A 19,590-nucleotide genomic window follows, 5' to 3' on the forward strand; every position below is an offset into this window, starting at 1 on the left:
GTTAATTTGCATATACACTCACATTATCCCATGTAAAGGGGAGCGGTCGTATACCAATATCCATGTTTCTCTTTTATTAGTGTAGATATATATATATATATATCCTTAATATGCAAATACACCGAACAGCAGAACAACTGAACTGAACCAGTTGCTATGATGTGTGCTGACCACCAGGGGGCAGGCACGCAGAACATGGCGGGCATCCACCGTGGCAGGATGGTGGAGCAGTTGAGTGGGGGACAGCTAGCTGCTGTCATCAGGGCAAGTCACTGGTGGTTACTGAAAATTCTTTGCTCCTGTGCGCCTTGGTCCCACTGGGCGCTCACACCTGCTGCCAGCGCCTGGTGCAGGCCCTGATCACTCCTGAGGGCTTCTCCACCTCCCCCTGCTCCTGAGGGGCGATCGGGGCAGCAGCCGCCACTCGCACCCACTGCTGGCGCTGGCCCTGCTTGTACCTGCAGCCAGCACTGGAGCTGCTGCTCATATTCACTGCCGGCGCCTGGCGCCAGTCCCAATCACTTGGCGCCATCAGTGGGTACAAGTGGCGGCTGCCGGCCCCGATCACCCCTGAGGGCTTCTCCACCTCCCCCTGCTCCTGAGGGACGATCAGCCACTCCCAGCCGCTGATGGCGTTGGCCCCAATCACTCTGGGAGCGGAAGGATGGGCCGAGACCCACCCCTGTGCCCGCCGCAGCCTTGTGACCCACAGGTCCTTTCAAGGTGCATGAATTCGTGCACTGGGCCCCTAGTTTAAACATAACACTCATTAGATACATTTATATTCAATGGGTTTATATTTCATAGTACCTCTCACTCCTGGTTGTATGTTTTGAGGGGGTGAGGAAGGAATGGTTGAAAAGTGTGCCTCCAACTTATACTGTGAAAAGTTTACTTGAAGCTGCTCCACTCAACCAATTCCAAACAAACACAACACTCTCCCCCACCAACACCCCAATCAGCACGGCCCTCTCCTTCCAGGCCTTTTGCACAGGAGTTTATGGAGAGCAGGCACCCACAACCCAGGCACCAAAGACGACTCTGGAAGGTTTGCTTCCAACATTCCTGTTTTGACACCACACAGCAGAAGGGTGGATTCACACACACCCAAATAAAATGGTGGCTTCTTGTATGTGCAGACTTCTACTAAACGGAACTCTTTTAGAATACACTTTCCATTGCCACATTACAATGATAAGTAATGTTCACAATAATGACCTTGAAGGTCTGTCAGACTCTGAGCAACCATAATGAATAATCAAGAGAATGAAGTGGCTTTCACTAGGATTTCATGCTTGGTGCATTTGTATTCTAACACTTTTAGATAGATGGTCACGGTTGATTGTCTATCCCCAGTCATGCAAGCAAACAGAAGATTTACTCTTTTTCAACTGTCCTGCCATGGTAGGTTATTTAATATGCATGGGAGCATATTCAACCAACATCTGAGGGGTGTCACACATCCTCAGCCAACTCCGGCATAGCTGTACAGGCAACCACATGAGTTGCAGCCACAGGGAGTGCCCACCGGTGCTGCATGCCAGTGTATTTTGATAGATTTGCCTGATTTACTTCTTTAATAAATGTGTTGCTTTGCTTCCTTCATAAATTAACTACAATGCTGCTGTTTGAATTCTTTCCCATGAGCATGACAAGAATTGAGGAGGGAACAGCCCTCTCCCTTCGACTCAGGGGGCTAGTCTGATAATATCTTTTCTGGTGTTTCTGGTGCCCTATAACCCTTAAGGGCTATTCTCTGGCCCCCTTGTTCATTCTCTTCTAAGGGATTCTAACCCGCATGACTAGCACATACTAGGGGAAAGGTCATGGGAGTATCTGAACCGCATGACCAGCAATATGAAAGGTCAGGGGGTCTAAGCTATAGGACCAGCAATATGCTCGGGGAGGAAAGTTTACCCTGGGTGGGGGGTGAGGGAAGATCCTTGTTTTCCCAGTTTTGCCCGTTGCTGGACACCTGGGGCTTTCTGCCCTGGTGATCTTCTCTGTGCCTGTCCCATGTTCTTGCTCTGCTCATGTCGGTCTAACTGCCTGCCACAGAACCACTCAGAACCCATCCTTTTTCTTCTAGATTGAAAAGGAAATAATTGTTGGAATTAAAAATAATTAAAAATAAAATCTTATACCAAATATTGTTCTTATACTTGAAGAACCATTTGTCACCCTTATCCATTCTAACATGTTTAAAGAATGTGACACAAGATATCAAAAAATTATCTGGAAAAAAAATTATCCTACTCCAGCTGTCACTTCATATCCCAATAAAGCCTCACTCCTCTCTCTCTCTTTCTCTCTCTCTTTCTCTCGCTCCACTCCTGTTATTCTTAGATGCAAAACTCTATTTGGAGAAAACTCAAAATCATAGAAACTTACAGTGTAAAATAATCATGTCCAATCCCTATATTTGGCAGTTGAAAACTTAAGATCCCTAAAGGGGATGTGACATGTCCAAAGCTACATTCCAAGTTAGTTATAGAGCCTCAGTGAGAATCCGTATTTCCCAATTCCAAGCTGCGTCAAAGCCAGTAACTTCTAATGAAAGCTCTCACCTATCACAGGCACAAAAAAAAAAACAAACACAAAACAAAACACACAAACAAAAGCACTAGGAAGTGGTATTTCAATAAATGCATTGACTAGTAAGGTTGAAGTCCCAGGTGTTCTATTTTAAATATCTGAATTGAAAGGATGTAAGGAGCTTTAAGCAGAAAATTAGAGCACACCTGGCATTGTCTATTTTTAGGATCTCTAAGCATCGGGGACATGCAATTTAGTAATTTTGATCTTTTTATGAGTGTTCCTCCAGGCTTTGGTTCATCTTCAGAATGGAGGCCATGTGCTCTAGAAAGTGTGGGCAGGTGGAGATTATGTCAGGTGCAGGAAAGGGGATCACTTGGTGCAAGAGTTAGATCCTTATCACTCATCCACCCACCCACCAACCCACAAGCACACAGCTGAAGCATTTGAAAATAAATGGTACACTCACACCATTTCATCACTAAATATTTCAATACCCATCTCCTAAGAATAAGGACATTCTCTTTATTGGTGAGAAATGATATTTAGAATCCAAGATCTGGGGGCAAGGAGTGCTCACTCCCACTAGAGTAGCATTGGTTCTAGGTTCTTTCAGTGGACAGATCTAGAAAAGACATATTTTTTTATTTTTTTAATTTATTGATTGATAGAGAGAGAGAGAGAGAGAGAGAGATTTGCTGTTCCATTTATTTATGCGTTCACTGATTGATTCTTGTATATGGCCTGACCAGGGATCGAACCCACAACTTTAGCATAGTACCCACGCATAATTATTCGGTTTTATGTTTCACACTTGGATCTCTGATCTGTTAGGAGTTTATTTCAATGTGAGGTTTCCAAGTGACTTTTCTATTTGTCCAACCACCATTTATGCAAAAGCCCATTTGATTCATTTTTCGACATTAACTTGATATAATGCAGGACACAGAGACTAAGGAACAAACATCTGGGTGGAAATGAGATCCACAAATAGACATTTTTACTCTACTGTGGAGCAGAAATTGCTCCCTGGTGCTTTGGAATAGAGAGAAACAATGTTCACAACAGTGTCTGGGCATTGTCCTCCACGGACCCCTCCAGATCCAGTGTCCTCCTGATCAGCTGCTTCCTCAGTCCCACCGACACCACTGCTGTTAAAACGGCCTCCTAAATCCTTTCTCTTAGGCCCTTTTGGCCTTAGAGCATGACTGATACCAACAGATCACAAAAACATAGCAATCTATCTGCAGAAAGGTAGGCGATGGGGGTCTACTCCACCATCTCCAGATGAAGTCCAGAGGGGTATTATTTCTCTTGATTATCTTCCTTATTCCATATGCAAGGCTCTGGTTTAATTCGTGATTGGTTTCACAAATCAAGCCCATCCTCAAAGGTTTAAGGTTGAACTGGACATCAAAGATTGTGTTCTCAGGGGTAAGTGGGAGAGATCAACCAAAGGACTTGTATGCGTGCATATAAGCCTAACTAATGGACATAGACAGCAGGGGGGTGAGGGCATGAGTGGGGAGGGGGGAGTTGGGGGAGTAATGGGGGGATGAGGACACATATGTAATACCTTAATCAATAAAGAAATTTTAAAAAAAAGATTGTGTTCTCTGCCTCTGAAGACGATTCCACTAAAGCATTCCTTAAATGTCTTGAGCTGGTATTTTCTCTGGGTGATTGCATTGAAGTCAGACACGAGCATGTGCAGGCTCCAGTCTGGTCAGTTAAAACATAAAATTCCCTATCCCCATAGAGCCAGGCCCCGGGTGCTACTTCCTGGGTACATGTCTTTACTCTGATATTTCTGTACTCAGCTTTTAAAGGTCTGTAGCATCGTTATTTAAGTGCCTCTGCCTGTTATTAGTTGCCTCATTGATTAGTGGGAAACTTCCAAGGAAAGTTTATTGTTCTACTGCTGAGTCATGTTCAAAGTTACGACAGCTTTGTTTCAGTAAATACAAACCTTGGGAATGAGTTTTTAACTGTCTCACTATACCATGATGTAAAAACAAAAGTTCTATGCCCCATGTTTGTAAGAAGGACACTTCCCAGTCTCTCATTTGGAGCAGGGGTAATGGGGACGGGGAGAGAGCAGACAGCATGCACTCCTGCCTGTTACCTGCCCTGCTCCTTTTATTGCTCCAATCCCTATAGTAGATGTCACTCCGATGCCGAATCTACCTTTGAGTTAAAGGATTAATACAACAGTGTTAAGGTGGAAGGAGCCTTAGAAGTCATCTAACCCAGCCTCCATGTTTCACAGGGAGGGAACTGCAGGCCTAAGAGAATGTTGAAGAGTCATGGACATACAGAGTTAAAAGATTTCCAGTATGGACCGGGATGAGTGTTTACTTCCAGGGGTTACTTCAAGCCTGAAAGGGGAAGTTGGTACTGGTCACACAAAACCCTTCCTTCCAAGTACTGCAGAGTCACCCTGGGGTACAACATCTGGAAGACGGAGGCTGGTTTGCTGTAAAAGTGGGAAAGAGGGGAAGCTCTCTCCCTTCCCAAAGGAGAAAATCCTCTTTCACCTCCCAGCAGTCGATGTCTAGAATTCTGCCATTAGAGCATCATTCCTTCAACTGTTGAGTCCAGTCCAGGAGACAAGACTACTCTGCACTTAAAGTATCCAAACCCCTCTACTAATTCCACATTATTTTCAGCCATGTTCCCTGGGGCTCTAGAAGGAGACAGAATTTCAAGCTCTGATTCAGTCACCAGCAGTGTGAGACTCATATGCACAGACTTAACTTTCCTGGGTCTCAGGTTCTTCACTTGCAACTGGGGATAATAATAGCTTAAAACTCACCGATTTATATCGGGATTAAACAAGCTTCATACATGAACAGTGATTAGCATGGCTGTAGCCTCAACAACCACTTCCACTACCATGAAAGGCCTTCAGCTGCACCTCTACTCCAGCTGTTGTGCCCCCCTCAGTGTAGGGCCCCTGCATCTCCTCTTTCTGGGGACTCAGCCTCTATCTACTCTTCAGAGCTAGGCTGAAGCCTGTCACCCCCAGGAGGCCTTCCCTTATCCATGCAAGTCCCTAGGATCTCGCCATCCTTTAGGATCCTACTAAATACAGTTCTATATTTTATTTACATAAATACAAAATTTGACCTTAAACCTGTCAAACTATATATGCTTATTGTACCTGCTCCTGTCTTTCCCCATGAATTCCCATGTAAGTCAAGGGACAGAAGCCATAGCTCCTTAGGGGAACACTGTGCTGAAGCTTAGAACACCTGACATGCTCGCTGAATACATGGCGGGAGTTAACCGGACATTTGTATAGGGGGGCAAATTACTTGGCCCTCCCTCAGGCACCGAACACAAAACTGTCCTAGGTGGCTGTAAGCAGGGTGGTGAAAGAGTGGGAGACCACAGCACACCCAAGATTTGAGCAAAATAAAAGTAAGTAGGCAACAGTAATAGTAACTAATCCCCCAAAGTCACATAGCTAGTAGGTGACTGAGGTAGGATTTTAACTCAGGCTGTCTGAGCTCCAGCTCCCATGACCTTAATCAATCACTGTGCTAATTAGGAGTCATGCGCTCTTGCTATTTCTTCATTTAACAACATTTACTTAGGGACTATTGTGTGTCTAGTGGATTGGGAAAGAATATTTATTAATTGCTTTTTAGTTGACACTGTGTCTTCCCTTGCTTACATGAGGTAATGTATTTAATCCTTACAGTGAATAATCTGTGAGGTCAACAACATTATCCCCATGTTACAAAAGAGGAAAGTCATATGCAAAGCAGTTATTTATACAATATCACCTGCTGCTAAAGCCAAGCCAAGCCAACCTACGTGGCTCCTGCCTCAGTGGAGCTGCCTCCTTCCTGCTCCCTGGTAGAAGCTAAAGTTTCTCATCTCCCACTTGCCTTTCTTGAATGTAGGCTACTATAACCTGCCTCAAGGTTAGAGAATCAGGCTGAAAAGTGAAGTATCAAGAATGCATAATTCGGGCCTGGCCAGTGGCTCAGTTGGTTGGAGCATTGTCCCATACATCAAAAAGGTTGCTGGTTCAATTCCGGTTCAGGGCACATACCTAGGTTGTTGGGTTTGATCCCTGGGGCGCATGTGGGAGACAACCAATAGATGTTTCCCTCTCTCTCTCTCTCTCTCTCTCTCTCTCTCTTCTCTTCTCTTTCTTCTTCTTCTCTCTAAAATAAATAAAAAACATATCCTCAGGTGAGGATTTTTTTAAAAAAAGAATATATAATAATCCAGTGAGATGATGTTTTATTGAGGTGTACACTTGAAACCTGTACAGTTTTGTGAACCAATGTCACCCCAATAAATTCAATTTAAAAAATGAATAATAACTTGTTCTGACTCTAGGCATGCTGGAGTAAAAACCTCTGAAAATCTATTTTCCCATAAAAGCAACAGAACACTGGCAAAAACTATCAAAATCCCTTTTTCAAATTCTGGAAATTAAAGGGTTGCCACAGTCTAATGAGTGTTTATTCAAGAAAAACAGCTGAGTCACAGTAAGAAAATGTGAGATCGGTGCCTTAATCCCATTTCCCATTCCCCATCTCCACAGGAGCCTTAAAAACCAACAGCCTTCCAACTACATTAGCCATGAAAACTAGCAGCTTAGCAGCCACTAAAGGGGGAAGAACAAGATTGAGTTTCCAAAAGCCCTGTCCCATGGGAACTGTCATTATTTGACCTGCCTGGCATCTCAATGAAAAGTCCATCCTCAGGGCTTGTTATTTTATTTAACTCAAGTTCACCCTGAAAATAGTCAAATTCAAGGGGTTTGTCAAGCACAATCAATCACTAGTCATTATTTAACATTAAAGCTACCTGATGTTATTTACAACTAACATTAGAGCTGACCAAAAATCTTAAAAGAAAACACTGGAAATGAGATATAAATTGGGGGTTTTATAAAGCTCTGGGATTCCTGGGAGTCTAGAATATGACATGCATGCACAGGGCATCTCTCACCTCTGATTCAGATTGAGGTGCTGTGTAATGAGGAAGACTAAGACCAATGTGCCTGCCCCGACACATAGACAAAGACCCTCAGGGAAGGTGGGGAAACTTATTGGATCCTGGAATATAAGGAAATCAATGCCCAATTATTAGCTTACCACTAAGGTAACCAAGCAGGTACTTCAATGGCCACATATGACAAAGAATATCAATGTTATAGAATTATATCAGAAAATTCATGAAACAAACAGCATCAGCAACAACAACAGTAAATAGCAAAAACTATAGCAAACCCTGTGGAAGGAGGGAAGAATCAGATTTCCAGAGTTGCCATGTTATATTATATAAAATGTCTAAGTTTCAACCAAAAAATTGTCATCCCCCCAAAAACACACAGGAAAACATAATCCATACACAGAACAAAAGGGGGAGGAGGGAAAAGCAATCAATAGAAATTGTGCTTGAGGAAGCTCTGATGTTGGGTTCGCTAAAAAAAAAAAAAAAATACATTTAAACCAAGTATTATAAATATGTTCAAAGTTTTTTTTTAAAAGGCCATGTCTAAAGAATTAAAGTATGAGAAAGTACCATCAAATAGGAAATATCAAAAAACAAATAGAAATTATCAAATGTAATCAAGTAGAATTTCTGGAATCAAAAAGTACAATAACTAAAAATGTTTAAAAATCACTAGATAGGCTCGATAATATTGGCACTGGTCAAGAAGATTCAGCTAATTGAGATTATCCAGTTTGAGGACCAGAATGAGTAAAAACAAATAGAATATGAGACCTGTGGAAAAAACATCGATCATATCAAAATACACATAATCATAGTCCCAGAAGGAGAGGTTAGAAAGGAGCAGAAAGAATATTTTTAAAAATATGGCCAAAATGTAACACTATGAAACTTGTAGGAAACATAAGAGCAAAATTTTACGACCTTGGATCACAAATGAATGGTAACTTAGATATGACACCAAAAGCATAAGCAGCCAAAATAAAAAATAAACAGATAAATTTACATTCATAAGAATTTAAAGATTTTGGCTGCAAATATCAATAAAGCTGTCACCCAGAATGGAGAAAGTATTTGCAAGTCATTTATCTGATAAGAGACTTATATCCAGAATTTTCCTGCAAGTCAACATAAAAAAAGACAAATAATTCACTTTAAAATTAGACAAAGATTTTGAACAGACATTTCTTCACATAAGTTATACAAGTAGCTAACAAGCACATGAAAAGATGCTCAACATCATTAGTACTTAGAAAAATGCTAATCAAAACCATGAGGAGATACCATTTCACATCCAGCAGGGTGGCTATAATTTAAAAAAAGGATAATGACAGGTGTTTCCAAGGATGTGAAAAAATTGAACTCTCATATAATGCTGGTGGGACTGTAAAATGCTGTGCCTGCTTTGGAAAACATTTTTGCTATCCTTAAAAATGTTCAACGTAGAGTCATTATATGGCTGATAAATTCCACTTCTAGGTATATACCCAAGAGAACTTAAAGCATATGTCCACATAAAAATGTGCACATATATGTTCACAGCAGCATTATTCATAATAGCAAAAAAACAGAAGCAGCCCAACAACTGTCAAATAGATAAATTGTGGTATTCCATATGATGGAATATTATTTGGCCATAAAAAGAAATTAAGTATTGATACATGATAAAGCATGAATAATTGCTAAGTTAAAGAAGCTAGACACGAAAGGCCAGATATTATGTGATTGTGTTTATATGACATATCCAGAAAGAGTATATATATAGAGACAAAAAATAGGTTTGTGACCGCCTCAGGCTGGTGGGTGGGAGAGATGCTAATGGTTTCTTTTGGAGATGATGAAAATGTTCTGAAATAAGTAGTAGTGATACACTCAAAACACTGTGACTAAACTAAACACCACTGAATTGGACACTTTTAAAGGGTGAACTTTATGGCATGTAGATTATATGTCAATAAGTCTGTTTTTTTTTAAAAGAATGTATACTCTATATTAAAGTATCCAATGCTGTGTGCTCATAAGACTAGTCCCTCATCCACTCCACTTTGAGGTGGTCATAAACCTGTTATGTGTTGTACACACACATACCATGACAAGGTCCCTCTCGCCCATATAGATGCATATCATTCTGTGGCTGACACACATACGCCCACCTGAGGACAGATAATAAACATCAGGAGTAGTGGAGTTGAGAGGTGAGAGGATTTAGAATTCCCCAAATACAACAGAACCTGGGTTAGGAGTCAGGGAGGTGTTAGGAATGTCCTAGGTAGATAAAAGATCATGAATGGGTACAAAGTAAGGAAAATAACAGGTAGTTGAAACGAAACTGCTTTGAAAATTGAGAAAAACCATGGAGTTACTGAGCAAATTCATCAAGGATATCAGGTCTAGTGTCTTTTTTGGGTAATTAGAAAAAGAAGCAACAGGACATCAAACAACAAGTTGTAGTAACCCGAACCTCTTTTTGTAAATCATAAAGAATCACAGAAAAAAAAGCAATCGGAAGTTATTTGAAGTTAAAGAAACCACTTCAATAAAAAGCAAGACTGTCATCAAAGGGTTTCTCGGTAGGGATTAAAGCAGGTTTTAGGGAAAAGGACACATGCAAGAAATAATTATCTTAAACCAGCTATGTTCTGTTTGTGTTAATCCAGCCCCTTTTATTTCCTGTCTGATAAAATGCATGCCTTAAGCTGTGTATATTAACATTAATGTAATAAATGAGCAATTTACTATCTCTGAAAAAAGTCAACAGCCTCAAATGTACTTGTGCGAGTGCATTGATAATAAGAAACACTTCCTTGAGGCAGCACCTTTTGATAAAATGAATAATAAAGTGCTCATCACATCATTTATTTCTTGTCCTTCTGATGCACCAGCAAGTATGCGTTCCTATCAATTAACATTCTGTTACTGGCATAAAACTATCAATAAATGTTGTATTTTTTGGAGGGCAGTAAAATTAGATGAAATAATGGATGCAAAACTTGGATGAAGTTAAGATAAAAACACTATTCATAACACCTTTCAAAAGATTTTATTCAGCTCTATCCAATCCAAGTCCACACATACTTAATAAACAAACATTATGTGCCCTACACTGTCCTTGCCTTCACAGAACTTAAAGTCTTGTACAGAAGAAAAACTTACACTACATTTAGTAGGCCCTGGCGGCCCTCTTCTTTTCGACTCAAAGCTATATATCTTCACTCTCAAGGAATTATTATACTTCCAACTTTCCCCCAGGAAAAGAATGTACATGTATCTAAATGAAATTGACGAGTTAATACAAAAGTAGCAAATAGCAAGAGATACTGCAGATGCTACTGAACCCGAGATAGTTAATAACAGTCTATTTTGCCCGCTTGCAGCTGAAAAAATTACATTAAATCAGAGACTGCACTAAGAAGAAGGGAGGGTACTTCACTAGTAACACCTTCACATTTCAAAGCAGAAAAGTCCTAAATTTAGCTAGTAAATATATATTCATCAGCACAGCTAAAAAAGTCTTCATAAACTGATTTGCAGCACCTATCAAAATAAAAGAAAAATCCAGAGGAGGTTACACTGTCCAACTGAAAAATTTTTTTAATGTATTGATGAGAGAGAATGAGAGAGAGAATGAGAGAGAGAGAGAGAGATTTGTTATCAATTTGTTGTTCTACTTATTTAAGCATTCATTGGTCGATTCTTGTATGTGCCCTGATCAGGGATCGAACCTGCAACAGTGGCATATCGGGAAGATGCTCTAACCCAGTGGTTCTCAACATGTGGGTCGCGACCCCTTTGGTGGTTGAATGACCTTTCCACAGGGGTCGCCCAAGACCATCCTGCATATCAGATATTTACATTACGATTCATAACAGTAGCAACATTACAGTTATGAAGTAGCAACGAAAATAATTTTATGGTTGGGTCACACCATGAGAAACTGTATTTAAAGGGCCAGAAGGTTGAGAACCACTGCTAACCAAATGAGCCACCCCGCTAGGGCCAACTGAAATTCTTGAAGCTCAGTACTGCTATGGAGCTCCAAGTTGTCTCTTTTGTTGCATGCCTGCCTGGATTGCCCCCTCCATTACTTTCTCCTACATTGTGCCTTTTTCTCCCAGAAAATTTGCTTCATAAAGTTCTTCCAGCTGCAGGTATCTGGATTGTGCTTATGGGGGTGTTAACTTTGTGATAACCATTATGCTTTGTGCTGTATACTTCAACTTAAAAGAAAACAAGCCTTGTTTGAAACTCACTTTCATGAGTCATTACCATACTTGCTCCATCTAATAACCAGTCTCTAGCTCTCAAAGGCTTAAATGTGCTTACCTATACCTGGGTACTTTTAGAGAAAGTTATACCTTTGTCTTCCGATTCCTTGTGTTTTCAGTTTACTAGTGTTTATTCACTTTTCCCTGAAAAACCTTAATTTCGTTGCCTCCCATCTCCTTTGTAGCCCTCCTACATTGAGGTAGAGGAGGAAATGGTGTGTTGGTAAACCAGCTCTCAAAAAAAATAAACAAACAAACAAAAAAACACCCTGATTTGAAAATTTGACTATTTCTGTGGTGTAAATACCCTCAATTTCAAACATTTAGCTCACAAAGTTCTTGAATATTTAACACTAGGCTGTCATGAACTGACAAGGGCTGGCTCCAGTCACGTAGCTAAGCAAAATGAGCGTGGCTAGTTTTGCACTGTGAACTGCGTTTTCACTAACTCCTCATTCACTGAAACCACCACCAAGTTCTTCCGGCTGCCGGTATCAACAATCACAACATATTTCAGTGGGGAATCAATGATGGGTGAAAATTGTTCCCTGCAGAGCGAAAGCTAAATAAGCCAATTTGCTGAATTACTTAAAACCAAGTATGTATTGCATCACAAACAGATATTTTCCACTTGTCAGAAAATGTAATAGAGCTGAGACACCAATTGCTGTTTGTTTTCCACCACAAGTGCAGACTAAACAGAACGGATATTCAATAAGCTGAATTAAACTGAAGGATGCATCTTCAAAATGGTGAGGCAACATTAACGTCAGAGGGAATTATGGGTATGGACACTTTCTGCTACTGTATAAACCTGCCCCTGCATAGATAATGGATACGCAGATGGGTTTTGCTCTTGGAAGTTCACACACAGAAAGGCACCTTACATTTTCAATGTCAACATTTTGGAGGGTAACACTTTTCCGGATCTATGAGAAAGCCTATTATTTCAGCATGAACTGATCAGAAAAGAACAAAACTATCAGAAGAAAAAGAGAAGTTAAAATAACTGAAATATGGTAGGAAAAAATCCTTTTAAAAAGCACTGATCCTAGTGACAATAAAAATCCAGGACTTTTCCATTCTAATCAAATGAAAGGTAGAGAAAAGGGACACCGTTAAAATTCACTTCTCAAAGTATGACTTCCTGGGGCCTGGGGACAATGTCTGGAAACTGAACACTAGCCTCTCTGGCCCCTTCCCTTCCTCTCCCTCTTCTGCCTTCAACTCCACCGGCGTTTGAGCTTGAAATGGGACAATCACTCCTATGATTTTCTTCTCTAAGTCTGGTTTTCCTAAGGAGTCGTGAAAGGTGTTGGGAGGATATCCGCATGGGAGCTGGGACAAGCGTGGGGATGACTGCAGGGTCATGACTACCCGATTTCTTATCCCATGTTGAGGGGGGAGATTTGGTCCTGCTGTACGTATGGACAGTCACCCACACATCTATCTTCCTGGTTAGTGTTGGAACCGCTACAAACTATGGTGACAGCATCATGCAGCTCTTACTCTGTTCCACTGTGACCTCTTTCTCTTACACGCACGCCTGTGCTCATCCTACCACTCGCCTCTCTCCTTTCCCTACATTCCAGCTTACTCTCCTTTTGCAGTGGTGTGCTGTCAGAGCACACTTTCTCATGAGAGTTTTCCTGGTGTGACTGACTCCTACAACAGTCATAGAAAAACCATCAAGTCATAACCTTTCCACCCATCTCAAAACCTAAGTCAAAGGTCACGCGGATCATCCAGTAAAAGTGAAAACGAGCGTCATTTTGAAATCCGCAGGAAGCGGTCTCTAAAACAGAGTTTAATGTTCCCTTGAGATCCACACCTGTGGGAAGGAGGGAGGAGCTGAGCTGTGATGCAGGCTCACCAGCCTCAGGCATAGAGAGCTCTGGAGGAAAAACGGACTCATCAGAATCATTCCAGTTTGGGTGGAAATAGTTGATCCTTAATATCCCTACCTGCATCTGTGACCAGACGTGAGCCTCCCTCTCAAGGGCATGACCTTCGTGAGGGACTGAAGGCTGGAAGCTGTTCCACCGAAACTTTCACAGCAGCTGGGTGATAAGGCCTTCCTTGAAGAGGGAGTTGGGCAGCACATCTCCCCACCCACAACCACAAATCTCCTTACCCTGAAAAATGCCTGTCATTGTCCACACATCATACATTCTTTATAAGAGCACAAGAGGCTACCTCATAACACGTTAAAGACTATTTGTTATTTCAACAGATGGTGCCCAAGCAAGTAGATATCTGTGGGCAGTAAACAAACACCCTTGACCCAAACCCTTCGCTTCATTCAAATATTAACTCCAAACGGATCACGGAGTTAAATGTAACATGTAAAACCATGGCCAAACGTCATGCGGATCATCCAGTAAAAGTGAAAACAAGCGTCAGTTTGAAATCCGCAGGAATCGGTCTCTAAAACAGAGTTTAATGTTCCCTTGCGATCCACACCTGTGGGAAGGAGGGAGGAGCTGAGCTGCGATGCAGGCTCACCAGCCTCAGGTGTAGAGAGCTCTGGAGGAAAAACGGACTCATCAGAATCATTCCAGTTTGGGTGGAAATAGTTGATCCTTAATATCCCTACCTGCATCTGTGACCAGACGTGAGCCTCCCTCTCAAGGGCATGACCTTCGTGAGGGACTGAAGGCTGGAAGCTGTTCCACCGAAACTTTCACAGCAGCTGGGTGATAAGGCCTTCCTTGAAGAGGGAGTTGGGCAGCACATCTCCCCACCCACAACCACAAATCTCCTTACCCTGAAAAATGCCTGTCATTGTCCACACATCATACATTCTTTATAAGAGCACAAGAGGCTACCTCATAACACGTTAAAGACTATTTGTTATTTCAACAGATGGTGCCCAAGCAAGTAGATATCTGTGGGCAGTAAACAAACACCCTTGACCCAAACCCTTCGCTTCATTCAAATATTAACTCCAAATGGATCACGGAGTTAAATGTAACATGTAAAACCATAAAATTTAGAAAAAGACAGAAGAGAAAATCTTTGGGGTCTCAGGTTAGGCAAAAAGTTCTTAGACAACATCCAAAGTTTAAGTCATTAAAAATCAAAACATGAGATTTCTTTACATTAAAATCTTTATTCTTCAAAAGCCATGTCAAGATGAGGAGACAAGCTGTAATACTGGAGGAGATATTTGCAAACCACACATCTGACAAAGAACTGGTGCCTAGAAAATATAAAAAGGTCTCACAACTCAACAGTTAGAAAATGGGCAAAAGACGTGAGCCGACATGGGATCTCTTCAAATTATTCTTACAACTGCATCTGAATCTGCAGGGACCTCAAAATTAGAAGCTACACAAAGTATTTTGAAATAAACCTTGGAACTCAATAAATCAGCTACATACTTTACTATATGAAATAGCAGCATTGTACATTGCTGGGGCAAAGGGTTAGCACTATATGATGCAAGGTTGGTGTAACTATCTATTGCTACAGAACACACTACCTCAAAATACAGCGGCTTAGAACGATCACCATTTTACTTTCTCACAATTCTGTGGGTCAGGAATTTAAGCTCCCTTGGGCAGATATTTTATCCACCTGGAGGGAAAGGGAGCTGGACATTTTTAAAGGGCTTCACTCACAACTCTGGTGCTTCAGGGCTCTCCACATGGCTCCTCTCTCCATGTGGCTAGTAGGACTTCCTCACAGATGGTGGTCTCACAGTAGTTAGATTTTTGCCAGGGCAGCTGACTTTCAAGAGAAAGGTAAGACTTGGTAAACACTGAAGCTACAGATCTCTTAAGTTCCAGCATGGGAATTGACCCAGCATCACTTCTGTCCCATTCTACTGGTCAAAACAAATCACAGCTCAGATTGCAGGGGAGGGAAAATACACTCCAACTCTCAGTGTGAGAAGTGGCAAAGAAGTTGTGACGCATCTGACGACATCATAGGGGGTGACTAATTAACTATTTGAAAAAATACTTTTCTTTGTGGGAATTTTTAAAAATTACATATCCAATTAAAAACATAGATTTTGAGCTATTCACGTTTTCTTTTTTATCTTGTCAGTTTGGGCAAGTTATTTCCTTTAAATATTTTGACTATTTTATCACAACTGTCAAATTTATTGGCATAAAGCTGTTTGTAATATTGCCTAGTTATTATTTTAATGTGGGTAGGATCTGTAATGATATCCCCTTTTCCAAACCTGATATTGTTCCTTTGTGTTTTTCTTTTCTTTCTTTTTTTTCCTTGGTCAGTTAGCTAGGAGTTTGTCAATTTTATTAATTTCAAAGAATCAACTTTTGGCTCATATGTCATGGATTTTGATTTTTTTACATGTAATGTGCTCTAGAGAGCTTTCCATATTAGTACACACTGATTTACCTCATTTTTCTTCATTGTTGCCACAATATTTCATATTATGGGCATGCCAGAATTTATTTCATCATAGGCATTCTCCTTAATTTCTTTTTTTTTCTTGCTATTAGAATACTGAAGGTAACAAACATCCTTTTATACATCTCTTTGTGCACACGAGAAAGGCCAGACTCCCATAAGTTAAATTGCTGGGCTAGTAGAGGGCACATTAATTTTACATGTAACTCCCAAACTGTTTTCCAAATGACTATATCAATTGGCAGTCCCATCAACTGTGTGGAAATGGTCCCCATGGATCCACGTTCTTGCCAATATTTATTACCATGAACCTTTCTCATTTTTGTCATCATGGTTTGAATGTGCATTCCCTTGATCACAGATCAGTGTCAGCATCTTATGGCTATTTATGGCTTTAGAGTTTTCTCCTCTGAGAAGAATTTTCAAAATCTATTTTTCAATCCAATTTTCTTTATTTATTAAAGATAGTAAAGCTTGGTCTGTTTCATATTTTTGCATTGTGTTACACTGCATCTTTTTTCACAGAGGTGTTTCAAATTAAAAAAAATATATATATATATATATGTTATTGATTTTAGAGAGAGGAAGGGAGAGATAGAAACATCAATGATGAGAGAGAATCATTGTTCAGCTGCCTCCTGCATGCCTCCTACTGAGCCTGAAACCTGGGCATGTGCCCTGACCAGGAATCAAACCCTGACCTCCTGGTTCATGGGTCAACATTCAACCACTGAGCCACACCAACCTAGCTGTTTTAAATTTTGACATGGTTAAACTAATCTTTCTTCCTTTCTGGCCTGGCATTTGTATCTTGCTGAAGAAGGCCTTTTATGTGGTTCTGAGAGTTCCATAGACACTCATTGGCTAGTCAGTCTCTTGTCTCTGGAGGGCAGTTCCACCACTGAGTTCTAGAATCCAGCCCCTAGGGGACATGCTGCATGCTCCACCATGGAGCAGCTCTCAACCCCTCAGGCTTTCCTCCAGACTTTAACAAGTGTCCCCCACCCCCTCAATCTCCCACCCCTACCCCCATACATACAATTTGGAACCATAGAATGCCAGAAAGAATGTTGGGAGTCATCTAGTCTTAAACTCTCGTTTTCATAGACAAGGAGGATAAGATCTACACCTTGCTGTCCAACATGGTAGGCATTAGCTGTGTGTGTTCTAACATTTAATTTAATTAAAATTAAAAATTCAGTTGCACCAGCCATATTTCAAATGCTCCATAGCTACATAACTCATATCCACTACATTTAGAACAGTTCCAGCACTGCAGAAAGTTCTAGTGGGCAAGGCTGCTCTAGAATCTCGCTACCTAAAGGGTGGTCTGCTGACCACCCAGTCCCTGGGAGGTGGTTAGAAATGGAGCATCTCAGTGAACAGAGAATCAGGCCCCACTTCAGACCTACAGGGTCTGAATCTGCAATTTCACAAGATACCCACTAGAGTTTGAGAAGCCCTAGTCATGAGACTTCCTCTCCCCCAGCCCAGCAACCCTCCCCCCAACCCCACCCCTCGCAAGGTCATACAGCTCATTGGTGTCCTTCGAGGCCTTTCCCTTGACCCAGCTACTGTTTTCCCTTACGTTCCCAGGTTCTTCTTATCTCCCTGCCACACTTGCTCCCTCACTTTGTTTAATTATAGCATTTTATAAGCACTTATAGGGCAGGCAGGCCATTGAAGCCCTCAGAAAATCCTCCATGCCCTTACCCTCATTCTGCCTTGCCAGTGTTTGCTTGGCACATTTATGATAAAGGCCCAGACCCTGTGGTGGCCGTGGTGTTGTTCAACATTTCCCCTGGAGAATCTCTGATGGGAGTGGGGAGCAGGGGCTAGAAATTAAAGCCCACCTTGAAGCCAGTGGGGCACCAGTCATCCACTGATGGCATACTTAGTCTTGGTGATATAATGGCAGCATTCAGGTCTCCAGACTCCAGAGCCCTGCGGTCGAGTAGGCAAAGTAGACAATGTACTTGCCTTGCAAAGTTTCACCTCTGACTGATTGGAGAATTCTGAGTAGGCACTGGTGATCCTCCAACATAAGTACTGGTCACTCAAGGTAATTGGTTAGTAGGTCACTAAAAGGGGTAGGATACTGATAGCTCTCTCTTTCTTCCCATCCACCCCCTCTCTTTCTCACCGTGCAGTAGCCATAGGCATCTATGAGAGCAGGCTCCAGGTGCACAAAGACCTTTGAGAGTGCCTGTATGTCAGTCCAACTTTCTGAAAGTGCTGCAAGAATTGCCACCACATCTTTGGATTTTGTTAAATAGACTCAATACCACTGGGCTGAGACTGTACTCCAGGCAGTAGAGTCCCCAATAACCAGCCTGGCCAATATAGAAGGAGGTGCCCCTAATATAGATATGGTCTGAGAGGTGGAGATTGTAGAGGGTCATTTTCTGCAGAGACACTACAAATCTCTAATACCATGACTTCCTGAAAAAGTGTTTTTGTATGTCTCAGTCTTCCCTAAAATACTTATAAGTTGGTTCAAACACCACAAAATATGTATTGCTATGACTATGCTCAAGGGATTATGAGTGGGTGTTTTTTTTTTCTCTCTAAATCACAGAAAACGCCAAACCTATCCTCAAGGAACTTCCAGTGTAGTTGGGAGGATATTCACTAATGTTCATTAAAAAGCCATAACCACCATACAAGGCTGAGAATCTGAGGGGGATAAGAGATGGCTGAGTTACAGGGACCCAGGAGAGAGAGAGTGTAGTGAGGGAGGAGGCTTAGGAAAGAAGAGCAATGAACCGCATTAAAAAGAAAAGGTATTACATTAGCGTAGGCTCTGCAAAGGCAGGATCTCTATTTCAGTGCTTTCTCAGCGCCTAGAACAGTGAGCACATAGTAGGTACACAGTAAATACGATAGACGAATGGTAAGGAGTGGTAAAGTTACAAAAGCAGGCAGTGTCTGATGGCTCAAAGACTTGAAAACAGGTCAAGGAATGCTGACATTTACGTTAGTGATTTCCACTCAAGAACTCTAAGTGTCGAAATACTCTGCACACCCCTCCATGTACACAGAGTGCGGGTGGAAGATGCTGGTTTTGACCACTATTGTAATGGCAGCGTCTAGCGCAGTGGAATAGCTGGGTCCTGAGAGTCTCCCTGTCCCCTTGGCTATCCACCTGTGGGGAAGGGCTGGTGGAAGGCCACACATCACCTCCATTAGGATATTTCCATTCGTCATTAAACATCGATCGGTTACTATCTTGTCTCTTCCAAGGTACTAGCAGGTGCCTGCCGGGTGCCCAGTACCTGACAGTCCGTGCAGCGCATGATGCACTGATACAGTCGTTCCCGAGATGAGTTGCTACATAATTGCCGGGCGAGTCTCACCAGATCCGCCAGGTTGACTGCCGAGCCAAGACCCACGCAAGAGCCGGTAGAACGCGATGACGCATGCGTTA

At 41.7% G+C, this 19,590-nt stretch overlaps 1 protein-coding gene across 4 annotated transcripts in view; it reads right to left on the bottom strand.

Annotated features, from left to right (window-relative positions):
- Window positions 1-19,563, bottom strand: part of ANO10 (anoctamin 10) — a 120,655-nt gene extending 101,092 nt beyond the window's left edge. Inside the window, exon 1 of one of the 4 annotated variants that reach the window (XM_005882637.2) lies at window positions 19,439-19,563. The gene's annotated coding sequence lies outside the window, so the exon portion shown is untranslated. Of the gene's footprint in view, window positions 1-13,744; window positions 13,895-19,343; window positions 19,365-19,438 lie in introns of those variants that run through there. The other 3 variants (XM_014530334.1, XM_014530337.1, XM_005882636.2) reach the window with 3 other exon arrangements.
- Between the last annotated feature and the right edge of the window lie 27 nt (window positions 19,564-19,590).

Source organism: Myotis brandtii, unplaced genomic scaffold (assembly GCF_000412655.1).
Source record: "Myotis brandtii unplaced genomic scaffold, ASM41265v1 scaffold731, whole genome shotgun sequence".
Taxonomy (NCBI): Eukaryota; Metazoa; Chordata; class Mammalia; order Chiroptera; family Vespertilionidae; genus Myotis; species Myotis brandtii.